At 40.6% G+C, this 25,427-nt stretch overlaps 1 protein-coding gene across 4 annotated transcripts in view; it reads left to right on the top strand.

The window, feature by feature from the left end:
- Positions 1–8,691: 8,691 nt before the first annotated feature.
- Positions 8,692–25,427, top strand: part of CHRM3 (cholinergic receptor muscarinic 3) — a 272,225-nt gene continuing 255,489 nt past the window's right edge. For all 4 annotated transcript variants that reach the window (XM_071806241.1, XM_065834730.2, XM_071806244.1 and 1 more), the window contains exon 1: positions 8,692–8,843. The gene's annotated coding sequence lies outside the window, so the exon portion shown is untranslated. The remainder of the gene's footprint in view (positions 8,844–25,427) is intronic.

Genomic DNA, 25,427 nt, shown 5'->3' with positions numbered 1-25,427 from the left:
TTACTTTAGTACATCTTCCAGACTGATTCTTCATAAAGCCTTTTCTCCTCCTTCCAATTTTTGTCACTACATTTTCAAAGCAATCCTATAGCTTTACATTGTTTCTAACAAATATAATGGAAAGTGAACTATTTAATATAAGGAGCAGCAAACACATACTCTTTGAAAAACTTCCAGGTCAGTAATCAAGAAAATATTTCCTGCATCCTAAAGGCAGAGTTGCATGAATTGGCACAATGCTGATTTGTCTCTGTTGCAATGTGAAGTAGTGTCTTTTTCAGCTCATTTGATACTCTGCTGAAAAATTTCCTCAGTGTGTTCTCCATATGAGAACAGGAATCAATCAATTTCCATTAGTGAGAAAGCTACCTCTGACAAAAAAAAAAAGGTTTAACTCGCCATAACAGAAACATCATTTCATTCTTTTAAACGTGTCAAAAAATAAATTCTTGTTGGCTTAAGCAGAGTAAGTAACTCAGGTAGGGAGATTACTAAAGACAGGTGAATTGGTACGTGTCTGTAATCACAGACTATTCCAAAATTAACTTTTAATCCTCCAGAACTGCTGAACTTCATTCTTCTAGGTGTTTTACAAAACTACCCCCAGCCAGTAGATGCTTTTCTCTGCATAGTACATACACAATACCATAGGTGGTTGTCCACATAGACGCCTCCAGCAGCATTTGCAATTTCACCTATAGAGATATGGTGGGTTGCTCTCTCAATGCCCCTCAACAGGAAAGGAGGAAAAAATAAAATTAAAAGCTTGCAGGTGAGGACAGGGAGATCACTCACTGTTTACTGTCACAGGCAACACAGACTTGACTTGGTAAAAATGAATTTAATTTAGTGCTAATTAACAACAGAGTTGCATGTTGAGAAATAAAGATAAAAACTAAACCACCTTCCCCCCACCCTCCACCCTTTTCCCCAGGCTCAGCTTCACTCCTTCATTTCCAAACTCAACTGCCCACCAACTCCAGGCAACACAGCAGGACAGCGACAGGGACTGCAGTCAGTCCATGGGAGCTGCTCTCTGCTGCACCTTCCTCCTCATGCTGCTGCTCCCTGTTCCAGCCTGGGCCCTCCACAGGCTGCCATCCCTCAGGATGAATCTGCTCCAGCCTGGGCTCTCTGTGGGCTGCAGGTCCTTCAGGGCATGTCCACCTGCTGCACTGCAGCCCCCAGGGGCTGTATAGGAAACCCTGTTCAGCGCCTGGAGCACCTCCTTTCCTCTCACTCTCACTTTTGTGCTCACGCTGTTCTTTCACACAGTTTTTAAAGATTTTAAAGTGTTTCGCCCTTTCTGAAACACACTTTCCCTGAGGCACCACCACAGAGGCCGCAGGGCTCAGCCGTGCCCTGTGGTGGGTGCCTTGGAGTCGGCTGTGCCCAGCACAGGGCAGCCCTGGCCGCTCCTCACAGAGACCACCAGCACATGGGCACAGACACCTGATACAAGGGGTAAATAGAGACACATCTTACAAGTGCATGACCTGTTCTTAAAAACAATTTAAGCATGTCAAACAGATTTTAGAGGGATGTGACTATCTAGATACTCTGAGGTAATGCAGCTTGGCTTACGCATTCCCTGTGTGCACTGGACATTCATACAATGCACTGGAATAGTACTTACCTAGTGTTTATTTTTACAACTTAGTATCAATTAAAATCTCTTCTTCCAGACCTGAACCTTACCAACTTGGGTAACCTGAAAGATTTTTATCAGTTTACAGTATTTGGTCATACATGCTTAGAAATTTATGCTGACCAACACTATCTGTCTCTGATTTCTGCCCAGCTGACCCTCTCCCAATTTCTGTTACTGTGTCACCTTCTACATTGGATTGATGGTGCCTCAGTACTTCAAAGTCTGAGATTAATGATCAAATTGCCATGTCTTGGTCACCTGATTTTGAAGGAATGAGTGTGATTAGAATTGTGGAGGTTAAAAAAAGGAAAATATTTTTCTTGTCTTGTGATGGCAGAAAGGTCATTCTTGAGCACAAGTGGTTTAAATAATTTATTTGGAGCTACTGAGTCATAACAGAGTTACTGATCTGTCTTTTACTACAGTGACATTCTATTTTTTCAGCTCTGTATTTTTTTATTCTGCAGTAGGATTAAATAGCTCTCAATCTACAATAACCAGGAATGTTTAAGTATGTTGCAACCGCATGAAGATGCATCAGATCTGTACCTTTCACAGTCTGATGGAGAAGTGCCTTGATGGGACTACATGCTAAAAAGAAGTGTTTTGTTTGGGAACAGCATGCCTCTATCACCCTTGAACGCATCATTTATTTTCTAAGTAGCCATGCATACTCACTTTGCAACAGGAGATTATTTGAGATTTCAATGCTGATCTATTTTTTGCATTTCTGCATTGGCATTGACAGTCTTCATACCTCGTTAAACTTGTCTTCTTTATTCTGTGTGCTTCATTGTTCTCTGCAGTCTAGGGGGTTTGATATATCCTTTATCATACCTTTTAGTAACACTGAAATGTTACCTAGAAGTTGAAATAATTCTTGTGGCTGCTAGTATTATATTTAACAAATTTGATTTTCTCTTCAAGGCAAATATCAAATATAAAAATATTTTTGTTTTCCCCACATAACTTATGATATTTATATGTACTGAAGACATTCTGGAAAATATTCCCTGAGAGAATATGGAAGTTTGGCCTCTTGTAAAGTGTGTCTACCAAAATGTCTTTCTGGTTTCTACTCCTTTGATGGCAAACCCTTCCTTCACTGCAGATGCTTCTAGTTGTTGTGTAAAACAGCCAGAAGACTTTTCCTCAAGAAAGACTGCACAATACTGCTCTTACCTCTGCATCTTTTTTCTTCTCTCTTCTCTCTTCTTTCAACCCCACACAATGATTACGGAGAGGAGCAGAGGCCTCTGTGGGGATATTAGTCCCATTGTGAGAAAAAGGTCCACTTGGCAGAGTTTCTGTAGTACAAGAAATGAGGAGTAGTGTAACACTGTCATAAAAAATAAAAAGTGGAGGGAAAAAAAGCACACAAAAAAAGAAAGGAAACACCAGATCCTGCCATGAAGCTGTTGGGCTCCATGCAGAACTGGCCCCTGTGTCAGTTGTGTTTTGGTGACATAGTCTGGTTGATGAAAGTAATTCTTGTCAGTCCTTTTGTGTGGGCAAGTGGCCTGTGGGCTGTCACAGGTGTCCACCCTTCTAGCTCTGCAGCCCAACTGCCCCCACAAGCCCCTGGGGTCTCTCCTTGTGCAATTTCCTCTCACCTGTCCTGCGCACCATGTCCTGCCCATGCTGAGCTGGAGCATCCTTAGGCGTCTGTTCCCTCAGCACAGAAAGAGGTGGAAGATAAAAACAGGCAAGGCAGAAAGAAAATGGGAAATCGTAACACTGAAATTTAGCTACGGAAAATCTGGCTTTAAAAGGGAAGAGCTGCTGCTACAAAGACTGTACAGTCAATTTGTACTTCTCTTGGGCATTAACAGGGGCTGGAGGAGGAAGAAGATGTATACATGTTTTTGTTGTATCACATTAGGAAAGACAAGTTAATTTCTTCTTACTTCATTTTTAGACCTGCTACTGCTATTCCATCCATTTGAAAATTTGGGAACAATGATATCAAGCTTACAAAGGTGTTGAAAGGATTAATTCATTGTTTTGGAAATGTTCCCCATTACCTGAAAGAAAAGCACTATAAAAATCAAATTATTATGTTAACAAATAATAAGCCAGGGACTTGACTAGACCAGATATATGTAGATAAGACTCCATCTGAATATACTTTTCTTCTCATATGTTTTTCTCTGAACATGTCATGAAATATGAATGAAACTGTATTCTTTAGATGTATCAAACAGTAGACAACTCCACAAATAATATCTCATTTTTTCAGATGTGCCTGGTGATTGGCCTTAGTAACATGATTTTGATTGTCAGGATCACCTGACTTTATGGAGTGGTGTATGGTTTGCATTGATTTACATGATGGAAAAATCAGACAAAATGCAGCACAAGTAGATTGTGCCAGGCTAAATTGATCCCTTTTTTTAGACAAGACAAATAGTTTTCTTGACAACAGTAATTCTGCAGACTTGATCTATTTGGAGCTCAGTAAAGCTTTTGGCACAGTGACACATGGGGAATTGTTAGTTAAGCTGAAGAGGATGAGGATTAGTACAAGAATGTCAGTACATTAAGGCACAGGCCAAAGAGGAGACAATGAGGTGTATTGTGCTGAAAAAACATCAGGCTAGATGGACACTGCTGGTGAAATTCCTTGGGGAGCAGCAGTTGCTCAGGCTTGGCCAAAGGGAGGAATCTGCCAGCTGAGGCTGTTGGTGAGATGATGTCAGCACTGCCAGTGCTGACTGATGAGTATCTGGTGATCAGATGAAAAAAATGGAGTGGCCATAAGGTCACAATAAAGCATAAAGTAAGAAATACAACAGGACAAAATAGGATAATGTATGTAGGAGCTAAATACAGGAATTTCTGCTGGGGCTTGGGGGCTATCACCCGGAAACAAAAGGAGCGAAAAAAATGCTTGTCAGTAGCGTTTGGCCAGAGGGTAACTGTTAGCCAGCAATGTGATGGAGCACTGGAAACAGTAAGGTGAACAGCGGCTTGCAATGCAAGGCACTCTCACCATGCCTGAGCTTTTTCTAACTGGTCGTATTTAGTACCTTGTCTAAAACTGATATATAATTTCACCCATATTAAAGGAAACTCAACTCAAAGAGGATACACAAATGCAGCTTGGACAAACAGAGGAGTGGAGGGCCCATGTTACAAAACAAGACTAGGAAAGCACAGGTTTAGCCTAGCAAAAGAAAAATTATAGATAGGGTATTATAAGGACCTTAAACAGGGGAGAACAGTGAGCTAGTTCAAGGCCAGTATTGTCAGGCAGGACAAATGGGTATAAAGTATTCAGAAATAAATTGAAGTTTAAAAATAGAAGTTCGTAACTATTACAGACATGAGGTTCTGACGTTCCAGAGGAGCAAAAAAGGAGAGAGCAAAAGTAAAAGATGATTGTAATCATTTGAACTTCTGAATGAAACTATGTGATTCCTGATTGCACATGATCAGTGACATCACAGATGAGGAAGTGCTGTTGCCCCAGAAGGTCCTTCAAGGATAACTTCAAGGAGTGCTCAATAGAGATGACTGAGTCGATTTCCTAATGAGCTTGTTCGGATCTTGGCTGCAAATATACAACCACAGAGCATCCAGGGGATGACTGCACAGACTCCGGGAACAGCACTGACATGCACACAGGCATGAAAAGTGCAGGAGGACAAGAATGCAAGATCAGTTGCCCAGTTGCATGGTGCTCACTTGTACATCCCCATCTTTCTTGCAGCACTTCTCTCTGCGAGGGCTGGCATGCTCATGGCGACTTGGTCTTGATCCTCCAGTGAGTCCCGCATGACAGGTCAGTTTTATGTTATTCAGTGAGTGCAGAAATAAGTCAAGACGTTGGGAGATGTGCAACTGCTGATACCAGATTTGCTTCCTATTCCCATAGATATCTCATGAAAGATAATAAAATAATTTTTCCTAGTTAAAAAAAAAAAAAAAAATTCTTCTAATTAACCTTCCCCTCTGCTCCTTCTTAAGAATAAATTGTGAAGACTTGTATTATACCTGGGAGTTGTACTACACAGGTTTGAATCTCTAGTCTCTGCTCAGCCAAAGACCTTGTTAAAGTCAATGGATTTTTTTTCTATAAAGGGTATTATTTAACAGTGACACTGCAAAATTTATTCCTTTACCTTAGGCTTCCTAAACAGTTTCTTGACTGTCTTGACACTTACTTCTTTATACAAGACATTATCCAATATGTGTTTCCTAGGATCATTTATTCAGATGTGTATACGTTTGCTTTAAAGGCTCATTTTGCATGACTCAAGGTTAAATGTATTTATGGTACACAATTGCACCAGACAACTGGGCCCTGATTTATAAAGTATTGATATGTGTCTTAAAGCAAAGCAAATTCAAAGCCAAACTGATCTCTGCTTGCTTTGAATCTTAAAGAAATAGATCTTTAAAAAAACGTATTTTCTAAAATACATTCTGCATTATATACATAGATGATTTTTGCCACAACTTCAGAAATTAAGGAAGTTATGATAGATACAAAAAATATGTACTTTTTGACCCTAGTCTAATCATACTGTGATTTACCATTTGGGAGTTCCTCCCCTCCACCCATATGCAGTCCATGCACTAATATGTTATCCATCTCAGTCTGAGATCATCTTAGCTGTGTTTTGTGTGCTCACAATTGGAAGGCCCTTAAGCAGATGTAACAGCTAATACAAGAAAAAAAAGGGGAATAGATGATCAAATTATCCAGGACTTGTTTTTTGAGCTCCAGCTTCAATGGCATAGAAGACATACACTATTTGTAGTACAATCTTAAAATCTAGTGGTACATCCTGTGACCTCATCCTTGATACACAGGGGTGCTGAGCCCTCAGCAGCTGTGGTGCAGAAACTCCACGGACAACCCACACTCTGAAGGGTCACTGGAGACGACTCAGCCATGGAGGTTTTCAGCTGCTCTGAAACCCCAGCCTAGAGTTACAGGGTGTATAGTGTTATTTCTGGCACTGTTTTTAGATACAAGGTAAAAGGAAAACCATAGATGGGCAGAAAAGCAAACATATGCAGAGCTCAAGAACACAGAAACCTTTGCACACCAAAAAGTCTCAATTTTTCATGTGTAAGAACTTTTTTCTTTTTCATTCCATGGGTATTTCTTAGGGAGTTATGAATTACTGATTGAATTCATTGAAAAACAGCAGGTTCCTAATTTATTTTTGAAGTGTTGAGAATCTGGTACCAAAAACTGTTTATATTCTTTCACAGGCTCTGTTCACAACTGCTTGTCACTAAGGATCCTGCGGCATATTCTGTGAAAATCCTGGTGTCAGGGTGTAGAAGGCAGACCCTGGCTGAGTGTCTGTGGGGGACAGCTGGCCTTGGAGCGTGTGGGGGCAAAGAAGCCCCCCCAGCCAGGGCTGGCCACAGCTCCACGGCAGAAGAAGGGTCTCTAACGAGCAGGTAATCCTTCATCACTGAGTGCATGAGGTGCAAAATGACCCCAAGTTTTTAAAATTTATTCCTGAAGGTAGTAGATAACTGAAATAATATTATTTATGAAGTCAATAAAGAATTAGAGTCCTCTCAAGTATACATTGCTGTTTTGTTTTGTTTTCCAGAGCACCAGTTGGTAAACTTTTCTTTTACATGTAATCAAGAAATAGGCTAGCAGGCAAACAGAACACACCCTGTTCCCTTATGCCATAGCAACTTCACAGCAAGCAATGTGGGACACAAAAACAAGTGCTAAATTCTGAACTTTCTTTGTGTTGGATGATTTCAAGTTAAATTAATTAATCCTTTATGAGAGAAGAAGCATGGAATTGTGAGACACTTTATTTGCTGTGATAATTTACCATGTACATTTCATAGAATTACAGAATTCTAGGTTGGAAGGAACCACACGGATCATCTGGTCCAATCTTTGTCGGCAAAAGCACGCTCTAGACAAGATAGCCCAGCACCCTGTCCAGCCACATCTTAAATGGGTCCAATGTCGGGGAATCCACCACTTCCCCAGGGAGATTATCCAGTGGCTGATTGTTCTCATTGTGAAAAATTTCCCTCTCATGTCCAATCTGAGTCTCTTAAAATGCGGAAGATTTCCTACATTCTTCTGGCTCAACAAGATTTTAATTATGCATAAGCACACGTTAATACATTATTTGGCTTGCTGTGAGTTCATAGCACACCCTGATTAGCTGAAAGGGGTGACTATTTTAAGCAGGTCTTTTGCAAGATTGCTAGAAATGAATCAATACTTTATTAATATATATTACGGAGCTGTATGATGATATGTGACTTGGTTGATGTTATATGCCCCTTTAGGAGCATACTTAATATGCAATGGAAAATTATTTACTTTCCATAAGCATGACCACAATCTTCAAGCAATAGCTGCTCATCTGTCTCAATTAAAACAAATAGATTGAAAATAAATAAATAAATAAATAACTAGAAGAGGTCACCACAGACTTACGGAAGACTTCCCCACAAAAAATCTCATTTTCTGTGAGTCCTTGCTGATTGGCAGGTGGTTTGGAAGGGCAAGGGATGGATTTCACAAACCTGTTTTGAACTCCCTTCACCCCGCGGCAGGGACGCGGGCAGACACCCCGCCCGCGCACCGCCACCCCCCGCAGTGTTCCACCGGCTCAGGGACCCTGCGAGCCGCTGGGCCACCCGGCATCGCGCCTCGGAGGTGCCGCCCGGTGGCCGCAACTCGCTCTCTCCGCCGCCGGTGCCGCGGTCTCCGCGGGGCGCCCCGGGTCCCGCTCCGTGCCGGGCCGGGCCGGGCCGTGCCGGGGGCAGCGGGTGGGAGGGGGGGCTGAGCCCCGTGAGGTCAGCGGCAGGCGGGCCAATGAGCGGAGGCGCGCGGCGCGGCAGGCGGCGGATCCAGGGTGCCCCTCGTGCGGCGGCCGCATGGGGCGCGCGGTGGCAGCGGCGCGGGGCGGTCCGGCGGCGGGCGCGGGGCGAGGGGTCCCGGCGCGCCCCCGCCCACCCGGGGGCCGAGACTGAAGGAGGCGGTGCGGCTGCCCAGGCACAGGTGCGGTGGCGGCGGTGGCGCGGGCGGGTGCGTGTGTAGCGCCCTCCTCCCGGCGGCGTTCGGCGGGGGATGTGCCGGCCGCCGGGGGCGCGCCGCCCGTGGGAAGCGCGCTCCTAACGCCACCTGGGCGCCGCGGGGAGCGCTCGGCGCGGAGCGGGCGGCGCGGAGTCGCCGGGAGCCGGGCAGGTAGGGAGGAAGAGAAATGCCGGTTCGGAAGGGTCTGAGAGGCTTTTGTCTGGTTTTTCTCGTCTGTGTGCGGGAGTGCCCGTGGCGGAGAGCGGCGTGCGGGGCCGGCAGCGCAGCCGGGCTCCCCACGGGGAAAGTTGCGGGGACGGTCCCTGCGGCGGGGCGGCTTGAGGAGCCGCGGGACACCCTGCCTCCGTGTCCGCCTGTGGCGGCGGGCTGCGCTTGGGGCGGCGGGCGCAGCGGTGGCCGCCGCGGGGCTCCGGGCACCGTGACGGGGCTGCCCCCGTCCCCGCGGAGCTCGGAGGAGCGGCCGCTCCCGGGGGCTGCTGCACCCCTTGAAGAGCGAGGCGAGGTGCTGGCCGCCTCACCGTGAGCGACCGTGGGCTCGCCTCTCCGGTGGGGCCGGTGGGATCGGGGACGGCGGCCGCACGGCACGGTCGTCCCGTCCTGCCGTCCCGTCCTTCCGCGGCTCTCAGCGGGAGCCCGGAGCACGGTTCGACGTGCGGCCGACCGCCGGGCTTGTCCTGCTGGGGCAGCGCGGGAGTGCGCAGCGATGCGCGGCTTCCCCGGCCGGTCGGTGCCTCCGCAGCGTCCCCGCGCACTGTGCGCGGTGTCTTCTCCTTTCTGGATCAACGAGGTTCCTCGGAGCTATACGGAGTGCGGGCTGTCGTGCAGTTTGGGAAGGCATCAGCGGGCAGGGTGTGTGCTGCCTGCGCACCCACAGGGGTGGCTGAAGCAGAGCTAACCGTATTCCCTTCATTAAGTCTCAGGGCAGAGAAACACAAATGGGCTTATATGTGTGGGGCTATCGAACTACTCGTGTAGGGTTTTTTTTACTAATTAACAGGCTTCTGATTGTCTGGGATTACTTTTGGAAAAATGCAAATCCCGGCAAATATCTGTGCTGACCAAATATAGTAGTCCGTCACAGGCAGAAGAACTGCAACTTCAATATTGCTGACACACATCGAGAAACTTTTTAAAATAGCAAACAGTAGCCGAGATTTTTGCCCAAGGAATATATTTTCCTTTGTTTACAGCCTACATTGACTGAAATGTTGATATTTTTTGAATTACATACCTATACACTTCAAAGTCAGTGAATTATATAGTGATTTTATTTCACGTGCTTCTGTATATTTAATCTGACAGTGTTTGGTTTGCTTACTTGTATTGGACCAGGACTGCAGTAGGTAATGCTGCTTCTTACAGAGTGAAAGCCTCATTTGGTGGCTTTCAGAATGTGCCTCAGCATGGAAGCAAACTGGTTACTTGTACGGTAACAATTCTCTGTGGCATGCAAGAAGTATTGCAGGGTTTTATGATGTAGTGTGTCCTAAAAAGTTTTGATGCTTTGCTCCTTATTTTTTTTTAATTTTCCTTTGTTTTTGTAAAAGTTCCATTATCACCAGAAAGTTTTACATGTACATTATTGCCTTGTAGAGCAGTATGAAGGTTACATTTTCTAGTGCTGAATCTCTTTCAAAGTAATGTGCTTTTGCTTCAGTGATGTGTGCATATTAACAGGGTAACTTCAGCTTTACGGAATAAGAATCTGTTGACTTTAACAGAGACACTGAATACCATTCTCTTGGACTATTTCGGATGTAGTAGTTTTGCTGTTTTTTGGTAGCAAAGTACTGAAATACTCCAGGGGTAATCCAGTATGAAATTCATCTGACTTGCTGCCAGCTATATCAAAACAGGTTGAGAGTTTTCTTCTCTTTTTCTACCAGCTGCACTTTGCCAGCAAACCCAGAACTTCGATTTTGTATCCTTTCATGTTTCATTCAAAAGAAATAGAATCTAGTTTATTACAGAAACTGTTGTGAGGTACAGATTTATGTCATTTAAAAGTATATGAATAGTAACTTTCAGTAGGGAGCTGATTGTATACTTTGTTTTATATATCTGTATAATGTCAAGTGCAATCCATTTTTAGTTCTGTTACTGAAAGAAATTTAAATTTATTCTTACTTGTAGTAATATAGTCTGATCCAACAATGTGTCAATATATTTTTGGAGTAGTAATTTCAGAAGCAGGTTTTCATGGTGAAAACCAACCTTGACCATATGAAACATCAAAAACGCACTGCTCAGTGGTGTCTTAAATTACAGTTCTAAGTATTAGTGTTAAGGATTAATATGTCTTGGTTAGTTTGTAAGCTGATGTAAAAAAAAATCACACTTACGACACTTTTCATTCCAAAGCTACAGTTACTGCTTTAGCACTATCCAACCTTTCTTTCTTACATTAGTATTTGGGTTTTAGTCTTAGTTCTATGAATGACTTCAGAATCAAATCGTGACATCCTAAAGAAAAATACTGTGATGACTAAGGTGGAAATTTCTTCTGTGTAAATACTATGACATTGTGGGACTTATGTTTGTACCTTCCCTCCTCTCTCTGTCTTGATTTTAGCAGACAGAAAGTATAAATGCATACTGTGTGTTGGCAGTTACTGTGCTTATGCAGTGTTATGTGACTCAAAAAGGAAGGGGAAGGGCTACAAAAGGTGCTTGACACTAGAAGAAAGTTTGAAGTGATCTGGATGACCTTAATGAGTGTGGTCCATTATCATATTATGTCTTGTTTGCCATTAAGAAGAGATTGTACTCTGAACAGACGTGGTGCTCTGAGGATGAGACAAAGTAGCTGTGAGGTATTTGAAGGCAATGAAAGCACTGCTCAGTGCATGTAAATGCATGGTTGCTGAGTTTAGTACATATTATTATAGGACAGTTTACTAATATTATTAGTGTCCCTTACTGTAGTGGCAGCTTTTCATTTAATTAAGACATAAAATTAGGCTTTAAAGTAAGAAGCAGTATGGGTAAGAATATGTGGAGAAGGATATGCAATGCCATCTCTATCAGTATCCTCAGCTATATTTAAGTACCTTGGTTTGTGGACATGTAACAGATGTTTAAATGGGTCTGTGAGCTTGGAATGAAAACAAGGAGCCTGGTAACGCCAAAAGTAGTCTGTTTTGCAAATTCATTCAACAGTGTTTCTACATCCCCTGTGACTTTGTTCTATGTCGTCCTTAGATAGAAGAACATCAGTTCTGCTAGACCACACGGCTGCTGTAACGTGAAACTCTGTCAGTTAGAGGTGCTGGGAGTGTGTCTGTCAACTACATCTCTAGATGCATAAACTGTGCCTCTCGGCTAATTCAGCAAGGAGTCTTGTAGAATATACACTGGGGTATGTTCCTGATGGTGTTGGAGTGTGAAACAGAATAAATTAATTTAGTATGAGCCTGGTGTGCCATATTTAGATTGGGACTTCATGCTCAGGAGTTATGTCTTATTTTTGTTTTAAGAGAGGATAAGAGCATACTGCGACACTTTCTACTCCTTGTGACTTGGTTGAGTGAAATCAAAACACAACCTTCTGCATGCAAGCCTGGCTAGGAAATTCAGCGAGGGCAAGGAAAAACAGTTCTCCTGAATATAAACTGTTGAAATTACTGTGTGTAAAGCAGTACAGGATGGAAGATTAACCCTCTTGCCTACTCTGAGTATGTGGTTTCATGATGGAGGTATAAATTAGTGTAAAGTAATTACTTAAGTGAATTTCTTCATTAAGTGTTTGCAAACTGAAGGCAAAGTCTTTTCCAAGGTTGAAAAACTTTTGGAAAAACATAAAAGATGTAATTTATATTACAAATGATAAATATTCAGTTGCTGAAATGAGAGGTAGGGGCAGTTTGATACTTCTCTAAATGAATCTTGATGGAGACAGTTACAGAGAAATATTTAATAATACAGCTACAGTATGGATTATGGGAAAATGTTTTCCTGGATATGATTTGAAAATGCAGCCACTTGTAAATGTCATTGCCTTCCCTCCTCTTTTCTCTGCTTTCATTCTGAAGTTGGAATAAACAAACCTCTAACTGTTCAGTTTAGAAAACTTTCCTGCAAGCAGACTCCGTGTTTTGCTCATTTAGCCAGTTGCAATACAGCAGTGTAGCCACAGTATCACAGAGCTCTGCGCTGACCAACCATCTGATAATTTGCCTGGTTTCTGTTGTGAGCATTTTGCCTGGTATTGATTTCCAGAAGGTGGTGGCTGCTCTGCTAGTTTCTTGTTATTGTCTGGGTAGTGAATGTGATTGGGTGATTCAGGATTGTCCAGTTACATTCAACAGCTGATGGAATTGTTCTCAATAATGAGTATTTCTGATTTTTTTTTTTTTCTCTCCACCTTCCCTTCCTCCCCCCTCGCCCCAGTCTGATGACATGTAAGGATAATCTCCTGGTGTGTGTAGATGATAATCTGTCTTTCTGCATTCCCAGTATATCCTCATGGAAAAAGATTAATCATGACATGCAAAAGCTTCTAATACAGGAAGTCAGAGGTTTTCCTCTTATTTATAAATTCACAGAGGATTGAGAAATCTGTGCGGAACAGGATTAAAAAAATATGCTTGGAATTTCTGTGACATACCTCTGATATGCCACACTTCTGTTAAAGAAAATGATCTAATCTCAATGCCTGTGGTTTACTGAGGTGTTCTGTGCAACGCTGTTTGCCTGCTTAGCTCTGGCTGTGTTCATGAGTGCCGTTCTGTCCATTGCTACCTTACTTGACAGCATTAGGTGTACTGGAGCCAGATGCTGAGGGGATGTGTAGGCCTTAGAGTTCCATGTGAGATGTAAAGGGACCTCTTTCCAGGTCAAGTCTACAGAGTTGTGACAACACGCGTTGTCCTGCAACTTCCTTACTTCTGCTTGTCCTTCTTCTAAGCAGACCCCTCTAGCATCTAGGATTAACAGTTTTCAGGAAATCTTGCCAGCCTTCCTGCATGAAGGTCTGAGGTATCATCTGTAGCATCTAAAGGAAATATACCTGAGAACCTTGAAGGGAAAAAATGCTATATATCATCCACAAGGATTTATAAAATAGCTCCAAGGGGCAATCTGTCACTAGCCTACTTCTCTGTCATTTCATTATGAAATAAGTAAATTTGAGTTTATTAATAGTGTGGGTTTCTGGTAGCAGAAAAAAAACCCAACACATTATTAAGGTGGTCAAATGATACTTTTAAAGTTTACGCTATACATATAGTGAAGAAGTAAAGCATTCACTTCCTTCAGCTTTTCATTATAAGCAGTTACGTAGAGCCACAGTATTCTTCATCGGATTGCAATAGCAAGTCAAGTCTAAAAAAACAATGAAAATTCTCTCTAAAACCTTAAATACCTTGAAGAAAGTACTGGGCTGCAACAAAACCAAATAATTTGGTGAGATAATAGCAGTCTTAGTGTAGAATATTAATTACCTCTTTTGGTTTCATGCAACCTGAAAACCGCTTATCTGCTTCATGGCTATTACTCAGGAACAAGAGCCAGCAGGTCATTATCTTGAAGTGACATACTTGCATTCACTAAAAATGCAAAAGAAAGGTCTCTGCAAAACACTGAAAGAACAGTGTCAAATCAATAGAGAAAAGTATCAAATTACCCTTCCTTAATGTAGAGGAGCTTGTCCCACAGGGTTCCATTATGTATGAAAGCAGACACATCCTTGTGCTCTCCTAGGACTTCCTGAAGCCGCAGAGGCCAAGTCTGTCTCAGGGTATTAAGACAGCAACATTCATGCTGCACATACCGAAGCATGAAATATCCATTATGTGTATAAAATTTGATGACATGAAAGGCTTGGTTTTATAGCTGCAAGCTCCGTAGTGATCACCTATGCAAAATCTTACTGCTTTTTTTGGCCAGAAGCCTTTTAGCACTCTCCCATGTTTCTCTAGTAAAAATTAATAGTACTAATTGCCACTTCTTTTATCATTAATTTCTGAATCAACATGAAGTATTGCTATAGCAACAAATCCTTTCAAACTTCACTGCAGACAATTAGTAGGAGAATTCAATCTCAATATGTAACAAGCACAATAGTAAGAACTATTCAAAGGATTAAGAAACTTTCTTTTAAAAAGAAGGGGAGTAATGCAAGCACTCAAAACTGTCATGGAAGAACGGAACTTGAACATTTTCGGAATTACATTTTTATTAATTATCTCCAGTTGCTGTTCAAAGGTGCATACTTGCTTCTAACAAAATAATTACAGCACATTGTGTCTCCTCAGAGAAAAAATACATCACCTTGTGGAATACTCTGCAGATTTTTATCTCTGATAGCGATGTTTCACCAAAAATTGCTGCAGCTTCTCTCAAGGGATGGCTCTTCTTCAGCCCTGAGAGTGGATGTGTGGGAAAACCCTAAGTAGGTTTCAGGATTAGCCGGACATCAAACAATCTAAATATATCAAGTCAGAATTAAATAGTGCTTTATCTCTACTTTTTTCACCAGCTGAAGCATCCTTCTCTCTTGATAACAGGCAAACAAGGGAAGTTATCCATGTATACACACATGCAAATCAGGAGGTGTAAGGGGTGTGGAAGTGCCCAGTACCTGAGGAACAGTGGAATATAATGGAACTGTCTTGAACTGCAAGTCCATGATTACTGTTACTGTCTGTGATAGATTTTGAGGTAGTGGAAGCTCATACATTTTTACGGAGAGCAAAGTTTCTGAGGATGTTGATTGCAGTGGAAGAAGGCTGTGTGAGAAGGGAGCATAAGGACAGCTGGAGAGTAAGAAAACTGTAAATTAAGGAGATGAAGAGGATAGTGAAAGAAGTGATGCTTGTAGGAGAAAAGTCTGAAGGGAGTATCCCAGGGGTCTGTGATTTTTGCGTATATACAGGATGGAGAAAAGAAGGGTGAGCATAAAAGACCCTGAAAAATGGAACAACAGGACTCCAGGTACTGACTGAAGAACATGCCTGTGGCATGTTCCTGGGGAAGAAGAGTGGCTGCATGGACTCTTGCTTCACCTCGTGCAGTGGGTGGCTTCTTCATAATGGTGCTTCACTGGATGTCAAGGCTGGGTCTTCTGTATATTTTTAAAGTATGTTTCCTTATGTGTAGTGCCCCTGCCATGCACCTGACTTCTCTGGTTACCTCAGCCAGACTGTTAACCTTGCAAGTAATAATTGCTAGAAAGAAAATATTGAAAATGCAATTGCATACAAGGCCAGAGGTCTGCAACTTGCTCTTGTCAGAACACCTCTTCTTGGAGAGCCCTCTGAAGCCCTTTGTGTAACATCAAAGTTACCATTTTCAAACATCAAAGTTACCATTTTCAAGCAGTCAAAGCTTGAAATATCTCTTCAAGTTGTATCTCTTGGTTGTTCCTTTTACTAACATAGTTGTCTGACTGGGAAATCTTAAAGAAAATTCTGTAATAACAGCTAAGACACCATTACAAAACCTGATAGTGAAGAGATGCTGAGTGTGTTTTACTTCCAGGATATTTGGAAGACAAATAATCCCTGGAATATTTTTGTATAGAAATATCTTTCTAAAATACCTATTGCAGAAACCATCTCCCAGTAAATGGAGAATGAGCAAAGTCACTTTGACAAAGTGTCCCTTAAGGAGGACTGGGAAAAAACCAAACCAAAAAACTTAGAGTCCCATGTTGGGTCTGGAGTCCCTGCGGTAGATTCAGGGGGATTTAAATCTAGTACGGAGGCTTGGTGCAGGATAGAGTTGTTTATTTCAAATTTCTTTGTATTCTTTTTTCTAGTTATTGTTTTTTATAAGATTGTCTTGAATTTCCTGTGGAAACAGACAGAAGAGTTCACCCTTAAGAGAAAGAATATAGATTTTTCTCTGGAAGACAGAAGGAGATGATCTCTAGCGTTTGGATGCAGCCTTAAAAAAGCTAACACAGAATGACTTTAGAATGAATGCTGTTGAAAAGAAGATCTACATTGAAGCAGACAGTTGAATGGGCTAATCTTCAAGTGAGCATGGAAGAGAAACTTACAGCACCACAACTCTAAGGGTAAAGGATTGTGCTGTAGAAAATAGTTGCTAAAAATAATGCTGTACAATGCAAAGGGAGCTAATATAAATAGAAAAGCAATGAGAATAATTTGTAGCTCCATTTCTGGAAACTGCAGTTCCATAGCTGCTGGCTAGTGATGACGTGGTGGGCAGATGTATTGGTTCGCCTTTTCCTTGGTCTTAAACTGCAGTGTCATAAGGGAGAATATCAACAAAACTGAAGACAGTGTTTGACTTTCCTGTTGACAGACAGTCATGGGTATGTGCCTTGGATTGTCAGATTTTTCCTTTTCATTCATACATGTAGCTTTCACTCAAAAAAGCATAATGCCTACTAAATTTTCTAAATAAAAATATGACTATTACTTTTCGTCCCATTCCATATCTCTATTAAAAAAATTGAGTAGTTTTGTGAAAGGAAGTACGTGGAAGATACAGATACTTGTGAAGATCAACTACACTTTTTGGAAGAAGCAGACGTTGTTTATACTGTTCACTACTGAGTCGGTAATTTTCACTCTCACTCAACTCAATGAAAGCTGTGTTTGTTTGCCAAAGGGAGTGCTGAAGAGGCAAGAATGTGCAAACAAGATTGCAAAAAGGTTTATAAAAATAACAGAAGATTTGTTAATCCTTGAAAAATTGTAGGAGATAAAAAAAAAAAAAGCAAGTTTAATATACAGAAACATTTCAGTTGGTCTTTAAAGCCTGTGTAAGATGTGATCACTTTCTGCAGTCTGTCTAGAAATTTCTGATTTTTTTTCTACAATTATACTAGCTTGAATGATTCCAGCTAGAGCTGGATTTCATAGATAGAACTTAGGCTAAGTTACAAACTTCTATGAATAAGGACACAAAACTGTTGTGATTGTCTTTCTTTAATGTCCAGACTCTCTGGGAACTGATGAGATTTTGTGCTGATATCAAAGTTTTAGATTCATACTCAGCTACCAAAGATACCATATGTTTATTTTACTAGTAAAAAGTTCATTATTCATTCAAATCTAGTTTTCGTTACTGTGATTCTGAAGGTCATATTTTATATGTGCTATGTTTCTTGTAAGTGATCCATCATTAAAAGCACATTCTACAAGCTGCAAAGAAGAGAGTTTTATAGCTATTTACCTTTACATCCAGTTTGGGGAAGAAAAATGTTGTTTGTCATATTCACTTCTACATTCAGTGTGATGTGTTGCCCTCTGTGAATATAATACTGAAGAGGAATAGACAGTATGATTCTTACTAGTGTATGTTAGACTGCTCCCTGCCTCCTCCCCAAATAACAATATTAAGTTGTAAAATGAAAATCATGATTCTGGAAAGACTTTCTCTTCAGGAATGCTAAGCAAGCATGTATTTAGTTTTATAGATTTGTACTAAACACTTCCTTGAATTAGGTTGAAAAAAAGGAATGTATGACGCTCAGCCACTCTTTTAAGTAGGTGCATCTTGAGTCTACCATCCAGAAATAAGTAAATAAGTACTCGGAAGTGCAGAACCTTTGTGAAGTGTTATATGCTGATGCATCTCAGGGCATTTGTCAGCAAATCTAATGCTGATGTAAACTGCAAGGAGCAGCTCTTGAATTATGGGTATGGCAATATCAAACTTTTAAATTCTTGAAACGGAAGAATGAGGATTATGTGACTCTTGTAGGATGACGCAACGACCAGGAGATCCATTAAGGTCCAGGATATAACTGAAGATGTTGAGGCCTAAAACAGCAGATATGATCTCTGGTGAACTTAATTTGAAAGAAAATAATACACAAAAAAGCACATATCATATACTTTATTTCCCACAACGATAGCACACATACTCATTTCTAACTTGCTGTCATATTTGCAAGGATGTGGAGTTTGAAAGATAAATATGATCAGAAATGTTGTTTCCAAGAAAACATTGAAATTGAAAACTTTTGTGAAACAATTGTAACATTCTGATTACTTTGTGATTTACCTAAGTGTCTAATATCTAGCAACCTGCCGATATTAGCATGCAGAGATCTTATCCTTCTGGTATCAGTCTGAAACTTTCCGTGGTACAGTGAGTCATACAGGCGACCAGGATCTTTCTCCGTGTCAGATCTCATCCACTTAGTTCACTTGATATGTTGGTTGGTTTGTTTGTTTCTAGGAGTAAGGCATTCAGTTGACAACAGCTGTACAGTTCTGCTTCTCTCAAACCTCATTGTAGTTACTGTTTTTATAGCTATTATGGAGAACAAAGGTTCCTTTAAAAAAAACCAAACCAAACCAAACCAAAACCTCATCCTTTTGTTTTTATAAGGTGGAATAATTTCCTTGATATGGCTTAGTAATGGGATGGGTCAGAATTTATTTGCATTGTGAATTGATTTATACGACAAGAACAGTTGAATACTGAGAATGCTTGTGTTGGAGCCAGTTGTGGTTATATGACTTGCATGATTTTGATCTGGCTTTCTCTATTGCAGTTGGAATCAAGCATTACAGTGTCATAAGGAGAGTGTTTCTGAATCTTAAATTTGGACATACCAGAAAAAATGGATTTCAAGATTATTCCTTTCAGTTATTCAGAATTTTTTGTTAACAGCGTGTTTGAAAGTGTGATGGTGTTTGGTTTTTGGTTTATCAGCTATTTTCCTTTATTATGTATTTATTTTTTACTATATTAAAAATAAATTTTTATGGCCTTTCACTGACTTTTGTGATTGGTAATGGTGCTGCTTCTGATCTCAATGTATACAAATTCAGGGCTTTGTGAATTCATTGGCAATTGGGTTGAATCTACAATATTAGATTATTAAATTTCTACATGAATCATGGAAAGTCTTGCGCTGAACTCATGGCCAGTTCCAGGTTAGTATCAGCAGTTTAGTGAATGCAAGATATTTAGCATACTGTTTTTGACAGAAATCCTAAAAAGAAAGATCTTTGTAAGAAATCTGAGAATTCTAGTTGTTAAGGTGGTAGGTTATGCTTGAACCTGAATGTGTATACTGGAAAACTTTAGTGCTGACTCCTTCCCTTCAACCCCCGAAACTCTGATGCCTAATGTCTTGGATTATTAATGATTAAAAGCAATGAATAGATGCAGCAAAGCTTCACTCATCATGCTTGGCTAGCTCATTTGAAAGGTTAAACCTAAGAAGTAAAACATTAAGAGAAAGTAGTATAGAAGTATTAATAAATTTGATGGTTGTATGTATACACCATCTGATTGCATTTCTATCTTACTTTAAGATGTGGGGTGACACCTATCACTGTTAAACTAAAGGTTGCGGGGTGGTTTTTTTTTGTTTTGGACAGATTGACACGTCAGCTTGTATTTCATTTTCTTTTTCTTTCCTTTTTAAGCTTGGACAATTAAAACTATAGGTTTCTTTCTCATTTTACTTTTATATTTTCTTTATAACATTTTTCTGAGTTTTCCAGTAGCAGTGGTTTAAAAACGTTCCCATTTTATTCTCCCAAAGATAATAACCTCTCCTTGCTAAAATGAAATGCAAATGTGAGTTCTAGAAATACATGGCCAGTCAGTCTCATATTGGCCAACAATATGCGTGGAGTGTACGTGTGTAAAACATACTTCAAGGTCTGTCCTAATCAACTTAAGCAAAATAAATTGAAACAAATATCCCCGAACTATTTGCAGCAGTTAAATTATATTAATTTAAATGAGATTAAAGCTATAATATGTGTAGCCATTTTCATGTGCAGATAAGTTTAAGCAATATTCTTCCTCTGATTCTAGTTCAGAGTAACAACCAGGCCAGAACCCTTCATTTGAGGATTATTATTTCCTTTTTAAATTAAATTCCTGTTCTCTCTTTTTTTTTTTTTTTATTTTTTTTTCTCCCTTCTCCTCCCTCTGCTCTATATTTTTTCCAAATATTCTTGTTTCCATGTTATTTACAAATTTGGTTCTGATGCAGTGATTCATATATATGTATATCTTAAGACTTTTAGTTGTCAAAATCCTGGAACTGGAACAAACATTCTAAATAGCTAACTAAGCACAAAATCATAAGAATAGATGTTATTATCCACAGCCTCAGGTAGGAATTTTTGGTTTTGATTATGCTTGCTAATAGACCTCTGGTGTGGAAAAAACATGAATCATTGGGGAAACTTGGGTGAAATGGCACACATGGAATGGAGTTGAAGTTCTGCAGATTAAAACCCAATTGTATTGTGCGCCTGAAGGTAAGAAAATTGTATTTGGAATCAGCTTGTAAGAGTGAAATGTCCTTGATATAGTATTGCTGTAATAGGAATGAGATTAATTATGGATTTGTGTTGGTTTGGCATTTTTTGTTTTCAGCTAAATTTGGATAGAGACAATGCTGACTGAAAGCTGAATAGTATATAGAACAAAAAAATGATCATCTAGTGACTTTTATCAGTTAAGTAGTTTTCAACGTCTTGGTGTTTCAGTGAGACTAGTTGCTAGATGGCATTATTTAGGATCTTTACCTTGCTACTAAGTCCTTACTACTTTGGACTTAGTGAAATGTGATGTCCACTTGAGCCATTACTATGGGTGTCACTGAGATATCATGTAAATATGTTAAAATGACTTCAGTGGTAATGTAGTGCAGAATGCTTTAAAATAAATGACTGTATGTTAAAGCTTTGCACAGTCAACTATATGTAGCAAAATATAGTTGTTAATCGGCTGAATTTTGTGTTAATTGATGATCATCTAAAGTTAACTGAAATTTCTGATTCAGGCAAAGAAAAAGTCATTAAAATATAAAAGTTATTCATAAGTCCATACTGTCACTGTAAGATATAGAGTTGAATGTGCCCAGTATGTCTGACTGAAAGGCTAGGTTTACTTTTGTAATTGCAAATATGGAGTGCAAACAGCTGTAAAACTGATACATTGCAACTGCTTTATCCCAAAGAGCTTAATGCAGAGAAATGTGGGCTGGTGTCTGGGTGGTTATGAGTTAGCCACATCCCACATTGCAAGTACTTGTGTCGATTTGTAGCTCCACTAAAGTCATCCTCAGCTTTGCACAGAACACCTACTCTGTGCACTCAGTTTCTGCCAGCCCTGACAAATTTAAATACCTGTAGCTCGAGCTTTTTATACCCCTTGGGGGAAAATAAATAGTATAAAAAGGCACTATGTAGAGAGCATGTGTACCAGTAGCTTTGTTTTCCTTTTGCATACCCTTGGTGTCCTACACTTCTGCATTCCTTTTGTAATGTCTGTTGATATTTCTGAGATGAAAGTTACTACAAATGTCAGCTGAGTGTTGCAGTTCCCATATTGGAAAAGCAAGTGGGTAAGTATTGAGTTGTGAATTCTCAGGTTGATATTTAGAAGTTTTGACTGCCAATCCCATATTTCAGGACTTCCTTGAAATTTTTGTAATGAGAGTTGTGGTTAAATGTGCAAAATTTCATATGCTACAAAGCAACTTTATTGCATAATAAGTTCCGTACAGAAACCTCAGAGAAATAACTCTGGATTGAGGAATTTATTTACTCTTCTTCAAAGCCTGTAAAAATTAGTCAACTAGCTACAGTAACAGATGGACACAATACTGTCTAATTTTCACTGAGTTAGTGCTATGGGACTTCCCCCTTGCTGTTCCTAGTAATCTTTTCTGTTTAGTTAAAAGTCAGAGAAAGGAGATGAGGACACTTATCTGACTGCAGAGACAGGCTGGCCACCCAAGGCAGTTTAAAGCTTATAGTAAGTCTAGTCAATGGGCAGGAACTGGAGAAGTTTATGTTTCTGTCATTCATTGATTTGAAGTGGCCGTTCTTTAAAACTTTGGCATTACCACTATGCCTTGAACATCTAGATAGATATTTTCACTTTCCACGAGACATTAGAAGTTGTCTGAGAGTGAGGGACTGGGAGCCAAGAGGCAATGACAGACATGAGATTATGGGAAGTGATGTTGAAATAGTTCACTAGCATGTGTTACTGACTTGAACCCATGTAAGCATTCACACACGCACCTCTCAATGAGGGAGGAACGTCAAGATTTGGCTCCTGGAAGTGTTTTTATATAATCTTAACATGACTCCGTCATGTGGATTTGACAGAATTATGTTAATGGTTGGACTCAAAGATCTTAAAGGTCTTTTCCAATCAAAATGATTCTATGGTAGAACACAGCTATATCTCAATAAGCTTGTGAGTTTGCAAACCTCAGGTTACTAATGAACCATTTATGTAAACAGTTTCATTTTTTGCCATCTGAAAATGGAGCTGCTAATCTGCTTCAACAAAAAACTCACTCCCGCACAAATATTTGCTTTATTCTGTGCCAGTTAGTTCCATGGGACATTGACCGTGAGGTGGGTCAAGTCATGATGCTTTTCTGGGTGTTCAGCTAGAGAAGTAGTTTGGAAGTGGGTTTCCAGTTTCCCAGCCACCTGTTAAAGCTTGTTTCTTTAAGCTGTTTGTTATTTTTGAGGTTACAGTATATTTCTTGCTAAACTGTAAGGCTGTAGTAGTCAAAGATTTCCCCAAGCTGGGGTGCTGAAAAATCCTTCAACGACAAATTGAAGTACTGCTATGTGTCAGTGTAGCTGGTGTTTCACTATTAATGTGAACGGCAATAAGAACCGTAAATAGTCACAGGAGAGAAGAGAGAAAAAAATGAGTAGGTGTGGGTGATTGTGGACTATGGCATTTGGGAGCTCTTGTACACAGGAGGAAAGGCAGAATTAGGAATATTGGAAGACTTTCTTTATACAGAGACGTGGTACTTCAAATCACAGATCAGAAGTTAAATGTTCTCTCCCTCACAGTCAGGGATGGTATATTAGCAGGCAGTTTTCTAGCTCATATTGATCATAGTCACAGGGCAGTTTTGAATTAGGTAGATTTGCCTGTGCTCTTCTGACCAATAGCTGTTGCTGTAATCAGGGTGGAAAGAATTCCTCCATATGCTCAGACAAATTGAATGAATTTTTTTTGAGTTTGAGTCTGCTCTGTGCAAAAGGGATTCCTGTGCTCGGTCTCAGTTGCAGACCACTTCACCAGAAGCGCAGTAGTCTGGAAAGCCAGCAGAAAGGGTGAGAACATGGACAGCAATTGCCAGACCATCACAGTCCATTAATTTTTACCTTAATTATACTTTGGCCCATGATTAATATAGGTCTTTGCTGCCTGGTCGCATTGTAGATCATGTTGAATATTGTACAATGACAAGTACAACTCCTCTGAGTCGTTTTGACTCCATGCCTCAAACAATCATTGTTTAAACAGGGTAAGGAAACTGTTTATTTTAAAAATGTTTCCAAGAAGTCCTAATCCCCTTTTGGGGTAAATGGAAGAGTTTCTGCTATGAGATTACTTTTAACTGTAGAAAGCAGTCAGGTTCAATACTGAAAAGGAAACAGAAAAGATAAGTTAAGAGCTGTTCTGCTTTCTTGGCAAGTAAAGTTACAAAATTTATTTGGATTGCGGAGATTTGCTCTTTAGCACAATGGCTGGGTGAAATGTCTTCACAGGTCAAGAGATGCAAAAAGTGTGTTCTCAGGAGAAGACTTTGGACCAGGGGTGTGTAGAGTCAGCCTAGCTCAATGCCTGCACATCCACAAAACTCATCACTGGATGAGAAGGGGGAAATCATTAGCTTAGGATGGCTCATTCATTCACTATACAAGGTAGCATCACATGCTTTGTTCTAAGGAGTTTTAAACATTGTTGTGGTCAGTTCCCTGGAGGCTGCTCCGAACGTCCAGCTCTTCTGATCTGCATTGCCTGCTGCTTATGGTTACACATTGTGTAACCAGCTACCATCTGCCTGAACAAGAACTGCAGCCTTGCTGTCACATCCTGCTTCCTCCCTCAGCAGCATCCCTCTTTCTGTCCTGATTGCAAGTCAGGTGTTTTCTTTCTCCACATTTCATATCCCATGGTATATCTTCAATGGGAGGATCCAGTGCCTGTGTCTCATGAAGGGAAGAGTTGTATGTGAGTGACTTGGGAGATGGCTGGCCTGTAGTTGTGCCCTCTGCTGTCACCACACAGGTCCTTAAGCCAGCCCTCCAAGGGTCATGCTTTGTCCTGAGGTTTTCAGGGGAGCTGCAGTTACCACCAGTTGCCTGAAACTGTTTGTCTGCAAAATGTAGAAATCTTGGAGCTACCTCCAGGGTAGCTGAGCTGTTTCTGCAGCAAGGGCAGGAACACAGCTGGGACTGACAGTCTCTGCATACCTGGTTCCTGTCCATCATTCAAAGCCTTTTGAAAAGGCCCTTCCAAGGAAAACATTATAGTTTCAAATGTGGTTTTTGGGAAGTCAGAAGTGTATGCTTGAACCCACAGGCTCAATTCCCTGCAGCCTCTGAGGATACCATTCAGCCTGAGTGACAACTGTGAACCCTGTGCGTGGGCTTTTCTTTCGAACCTGTCTGTATTTACATGCCTTTTCCTAGTTGGTTGAGCATAACGTATTTGTTTGACAGAAGATTATTCAGTGTGCTGTTTTGCCAGGAAAAAAAAAAAAGTGAACAATAGTAACTCAGGTTGAATCCTACAAAGTTAATTAAATCTGTTGGCTTCACAGTTTTATTTAAAAGACAAAGGTTTATACTTCTGAACTTCTTCTATGTTTATATAAGAAACAGTGTGAGAGGCTTAAAAGCTGAGTCACTTCAAGACATAAAGAAAATTCTTTGCTGACAAAAATCACAGCAAAAAAAAAATTAAAAAAGCCCACAGCAACCTGTCATATGCAATCTTAGTAGTGGTTAT

Source organism: Patagioenas fasciata, chromosome 3 (assembly GCF_037038585.1).
Source record: "Patagioenas fasciata isolate bPatFas1 chromosome 3, bPatFas1.hap1, whole genome shotgun sequence".
NCBI classification, from domain to species: Eukaryota; Metazoa; Chordata; class Aves; order Columbiformes; family Columbidae; genus Patagioenas; species Patagioenas fasciata.
This window is presented reverse-complemented; position numbering and strand designations above follow the sequence as displayed.